Source organism: Humulus lupulus, chromosome 3 (assembly GCF_963169125.1).
Source record: "Humulus lupulus chromosome 3, drHumLupu1.1, whole genome shotgun sequence".
In the NCBI taxonomy this organism is placed as follows: Eukaryota; Viridiplantae; Streptophyta; class Magnoliopsida; order Rosales; family Cannabaceae; genus Humulus; species Humulus lupulus.
Genome location: NC_084795.1, coordinates 265,100,813 through 265,106,670, shown reverse-complemented (window position 1 = coordinate 265,106,670; position 5,858 = coordinate 265,100,813). Strand labels below are relative to the sequence as shown.

The following is a 5,858-nucleotide window of genomic DNA, read 5'->3' as shown; positions in this document are numbered from 1 at the left end:
TAAGTAGCCTCGAAAAAATCCTAATGCTCGGGATCCCGAAAACGTCCCCGAGGGAAAAATGGTCAAAACTTACAAAATTTCCTCCTGACCAAACTAACTCCAAATTTATTACCAAATATTTATTCCCATTACCCAATAACCCAGCAATGCTGTAAATACCCCTTGACTCACTCCGAGTCAATCATAAATCCAGTTGTGACTTTTCCACTAGCTTACCTCCTCGGATCGTCTCATGCTGAGTAACCCTAGCATAACCAAATAATAATAAAGCACCACACACATATATCACATATATGTCAGTTATGCCCGAACTGGCCACAATATGAAAATCCCTCAATTAATGAGAAATGGGTTGACATGGATATTTAATACACATAAACATGCATATTATCATTAAATAACACAATAAATCAATTATGGCCCTCCCAACCTCCTAATAAAGGTCATAAACCTTATCACGAAATTTGGGGCATTACAGTTATGCTTTTAAAATTCAAGAACCACGTAAAACCTTTGTTATTTTTTCATTATTTTCTTTAAATGCTCGGATTATGTTGATAGTGAAAAAGGTGGTCAACACTTTTATTTTTTTATGTTTTTTATGGTATTATTTTTTCATCCATTTTAATATTATAAGAATATATTTATTGTAATGGTAGCTTACATTTGAAAGAGAGTTTACTAGGGTGTATCCAATTTTTTAATAATATATAACATATAAACAAAAAATATTATTGTTGCTTATCATTATTAATCGCTTAAGTTAAAACATTTCGTTTGTACAAGAAAGGAAACTAAATTGAATTAAATTAAGCTTTAACAAAAATAAATTGTAATTTGATAATCATAAATTTAATCATCACAGTAAAAATGGCATAAACACTTTCACCAAAAAAATATGGTGGATTATATAAAATAATTGAGCGGTAATTCTAAAGTAAAAAGTTAAAAATAGAAAACTTATAAGGCCAAAAAATTGGAAGGTAAAAGAAAGGGCGGTAATGGAAAATGTGTGCCATTTCAAAAAAAAAAACACTAATGATTTAACCATGAATTTGAAATATCGCCTTTATTAGTGGTCGACAGGTTGGCTGGTACTTAGTTCAGTGAGGGTCGTGGGTGATAGAAGTATTGGTGAACGGTCAAATGATCTATTTGGACGCGTGGCATGTGTTGGGCCCGTGTAGAGGGAAATGAATCAAATGGATGAGTATGCATTATTCAAAGGGTGATAACCATACACTCCGCAGTGACTACTTAAAAGGATGTTAGGATTTAAATTTATTGCCTGTTCAACTACTTGTTAGGAATAATAGCTCAAGTGCCCTACATAAGGTGGGAAATCTGCATTGCTGAAGTAAGTTTCCTGGCATTATTTTCTGGCAAAAATATTTCTTTAATTTAGTGGGAAGTTTTGCCTTATTAACATATTTTAAGTTCTTTGATTTGTAATCTATTTCCCACCAGGTTAAGTCCTGTTGTACTCTATGTCTACGTGGGGAGGCGCCCTGGAGTGTATACAACATGGGGATTTACCCATGCTCAAATTTTCGACTTCCCTGGTGGCCGATTCGAAGGGTTTAACAGTTTGACAGAGGCATTGGAGGCTTTTCGCCAATTTAGAAGAGATAACGGAGGCCACCCCAACATTGGCAGTGAGGAGTTTGAGATCGATCTGGAAAGTGGCATTCGATCTAGAGTTGCAAGAAGAACCATTGATGAGGAGGATGTGGCCAATGCATACCGAATGGGGATGCTAATGGGAGTGCTCCGTGCGGAGTCCCATCGTTATGATCGCCTCCGAGAAAGGTTTAGGGCAGAGCTCGCTGCATCCGACAGTCCGGGACCATCAAACACAGGCAACGATGTCGGGGAAGGCAATTCTCGTCGAACTGGAGTGACATCACCCAGTGGGGAAGAGGAGAAAATAGGGGAAGGGGAGAGAAAGGACCCTAGTGACAATGGTGGAGATGATTAGAGGTCATTGGAGAAGTGGTACTCGGTGGCAGGCATAGATAGTTTGCCTAAGTTTTAGTTAACGTTAATTATGGGTGGATTAGTGTATTGTTATAGTGGGTTTGTAAAACAAAGGATTTCATTCCTATGGTTTTTTATTTTTAATTGTAAGAATGAGTGCATCTTGTTTGCTATGTATTGCTGGATGTTTCAATTAAGGGGATATTATTTAAAGAAGGTACTAGAGGGGTTATATATGAATTGACTTGGGGTCGATCTACTTAAAATGTTCATATCGAGGACGTAGTACATAATCTCAAACCGAACAGTAAATTATGATTAGAAAACAAATAAATTAATTCGCCGTGGTGTTCTACAAAAATCATAAACACGAAATAATGGTCCAGGAAAACAGAGTACAGTAAGCGTTTAAAGAATAAGTACGAAAGTGTATTATATTTAAAATTTTCGTATTTCCTCGTCGGTCAGAAAAATTAAATACGGTTTTAAATTTATCTTCAACATGGAAGAGAACACTAGGAGAATTTAAATAATGTGTAACATTATGATTAACTTTAATCATGCCATGTCTCATTTATATGGTGATCCTCATTATCATAATAAGTGGAATATACAAGCCCACTGGCATTCATAAATTTCTGAAATACTTCAATTAAGAAGTTGGGCATACGAGGAGAACTATTTGGGCATATGCATAAAAAATAATGCGACTGATTTCATTAAGTGAAGAGTGAACTTAATTACAAGTATAAATAAGGAAGCATTCGGTGAACTTCTTGCGTGAGTTGTGGAGGTCATAAAAGTTTTTATTTCAAAATAGACAGCTTGGAGTGCTGCATTGACATTTCCAGCATGAACCACTTCACAAACAGAGGTGGAGATGGCAGTAGGGGTGGCAGTAGTGGAGGTCATTCATCTCCATTGGAGTTTGCAAACGGCGTTGGACGCACTGGAGGTGTCTCTATCCGGCGACGGCTGGTCCCAATGCCGGAGTTACAACAAAAAGAAGAACAATCCGAAGAGGGTCCGGAGGAGGTGCCTGAGAACCCCATTACGAAGAAGCTTGGTGATGCACTAACTTTGCTGGAGAGCTTGGTGGACCAAGTAGACCAGGTGTGCGATATTTTGCTGGAGGCCCAACGAGAAGCAAGAAAACACAACGATGCAAGCAGCGGAAGTCGCTGGAAGCGGCAGAAGTAAAACGGTCTTTTAGACAACGTGCAAGAAGAACAATATGAGGCAGCTGATGTGATAGACAGACTGTTTATCTTTTAAGTTCATGTGATAGTAGTGTGCATTTCGCTTGTTTTATTAGATTAATAAACACATCATTAAGCAGTGTGTGTGTTATGTTTAATGTTATTTATAAAGTTCATAGTTAATGAACAGGAGGTTTAGCTCTTACAATGAGCGTATGCACTTACTATTTCATAAATAGAATATTACTCCTCTGTGTCGTCATTTTCAGGTGACCTGTAGTAGTCAGGATGGATGTGTATGTTGTGTTTGTAGCCACCGTTGAATCTTACTTATCTTCATGTATGCATATATGAATCAGATACTTTCTTGAATGAATGGGTATACTGTCCTTGTGATCGAGTTTTAAGTTCATTAAGAAAAAAAATGGTGGATTTGATAAACTGGGTGGGTATTTGAAATGACAAAAGAAGAAATAATATTTAACTATCAACGATTTCTTAAAAATAAATTAGTAATTTAATGCACTGTGTTGAATGATATATTGGAGTAGTGAATTATTTGTTGGTTATGAAGGAAATTTAATAATAAAATGAAAGTAAAAAGCGTAAAAGACTTATTACTTTGATTCCATTAAGTCACGTGAATTATTTAGTACACGTGTAGATCTCACACCATGACAATGTATGTTTCATAAATTTTAAATGGTCTCACACATTTATTTTTGATTAGAATAAAAAATGAAAAATGACGACACCACATGTTGAGATGTTACAGCTGAAGTTTTAAATTATTGCAACTTGTTGAATAATATTTTATTTATTTAAAGTAATGATTATAATTCATTAAAAGTGTACGTGTTTAAATAATACTTTATATTGGCCAAACTAATAAATTTAAAACTGTGTACCAAGTAGCAATATGATTCAGTTGTACACGTCTAAGAAGGTCAGCTATACACGTTTGGAGTGATGCTTCAGTTGCTGAAAAGGTGTCAGGTCAAAGTACAAAAACAAACTATTTTTATTGTGAATTAAATTAAACGTACAATTTCTCATAAAAGAAAAGATACGTGTTCGACAACTTGAAGTGATCACAATATCGGGGCTCGATTGTCCTCCCCCCATGTGAACATAATTTCAAAAGGTGCAACATTTCTTAAACCATTGGACCAAAGAGTGGCACGTAGACAACACTGACACTCTTTGGAGGTGATATACCTCTGTATAGGAATGATGGGTTCTTATTGTATGGCAATTAACACTAGGTATTTTGAACTTGTTTAGAGAGGTAGGTTGTTTGTGAAAGGAGTGATGTATATATGAAAGAGTAGTCGACCAAGGAGGAGGTGGTCTTATAAAATTTATTTGAATCCTTCCATTGAAATAGTCACCAAGCTGCAGGAACTAAAGCACCGTAAATAGCAGGTACATTTTCTTTTTAATTGTTTATATATTTTGGTAATGTACATGGCTATGCTACTTAGTTGACGCATTTGAATTAAAATAGTAATTTTGGTAAAAATTGTAAACTTTAATGACAATGTTGGTGTATTAGTTTATTTGTTTTTTTTTTAGAAAAACATTAATATTGATAGTTAGTTTGGATTTATCCAAAGATGGTAGAATGTTGCGAATTATGTCATTTGGGGTTTTAAAATTTGCGGCCCATATCAGAAGGTGGGCATTCTTGGATGAGGAGTTTCGGTGTCAGAATAGGTGAGGCCCATCATACAGTTGGGCTGGGAGGCTAAGGATGAACGTGTAAGTATAGTCATGAGTAAAATATGGGCCTACGAAATTGATTTGGTGATTTCAGATATTTATAAGTCAGTTTATGAAATGAAATATGTTGCATGTTTCACTATTGATTATATTTCCTTGACGACCAGAGACAACAGTGACATGGAGGGAGTCAATGCTGAGGGTGATTTCGATGAAATATTTGATTATAATGACGACGCTGAAATGGGAGATCATTGTCGCCATACTAGTGCTACACAGCAAAACGCAGAGGAAAATGTACAAGGGGATGTTAGCTTGCATTTGGAAATGGATGAGGCAAATGTTTTAGAAAAGTATGGAATTAATGGAGACCCATTCAAGTTGAGTAAGAGTAGCCTTATAGGCCACGTATTTGACTCTTTGGATTCCGCCGAAGAATTTATATATGATTACGCTAAGGTTGTGGGATATAGCCTTCGCAAAAGTCACATGAGGAAGAATTCTTGTGGAGAGATTTGGGAAAGAGAGTGGGTTCGCTCACGACAAGGAACTAGGTCAAACAGTCATTTGACAAGGGAAAATAGGAAAAGGAGGCCCAATGCTCTAACTCGAGTGTGTTGCAAGATGGCTTTCTGAGTTAATCTTGTTCAGACAACTAGCAAGTAGGTCTGCAAGGAGTTTATTACTGACCATTCCCACCCGTTGACTTTCGAATTGCACAAGCAATTCCTTTGATCAAACCGGGTTATTTCAGATGGATATACTAACCAAGCGAAGACCTTAAAAGAAGCTGGTGTGCGGACGTGTCACATAATGTCGTACATGGAAAATCAAGTTGGAGGTTACCATAAAATGCCTTTTACAATGAAGGACCTTTACAATCGAATGTCAGTTGTGTCAACAGTCGACTTTGCTGCATCAGATGCCGGTCGAGCGTTGGGGTACTTAGAACATAAAGCG

At 36.5% G+C, this 5,858-nt stretch overlaps 1 long non-coding RNA gene across 1 annotated transcript; it reads left to right on the top strand.

The window, feature by feature from the left end:
* The first annotated feature begins 1,179 nt into the window (after positions 1 to 1,179).
* Positions 1,180 to 2,193, top strand: LOC133821631 (uncharacterized). Its single transcript, XR_009887715.1, has 2 exons — positions 1,180 to 1,357; positions 1,468 to 2,193. It is a non-coding gene; the product is annotated as an uncharacterized LOC133821631 (long non-coding RNA).
* Positions 2,194 to 5,858: the final 3,665 nt, after the last annotated feature.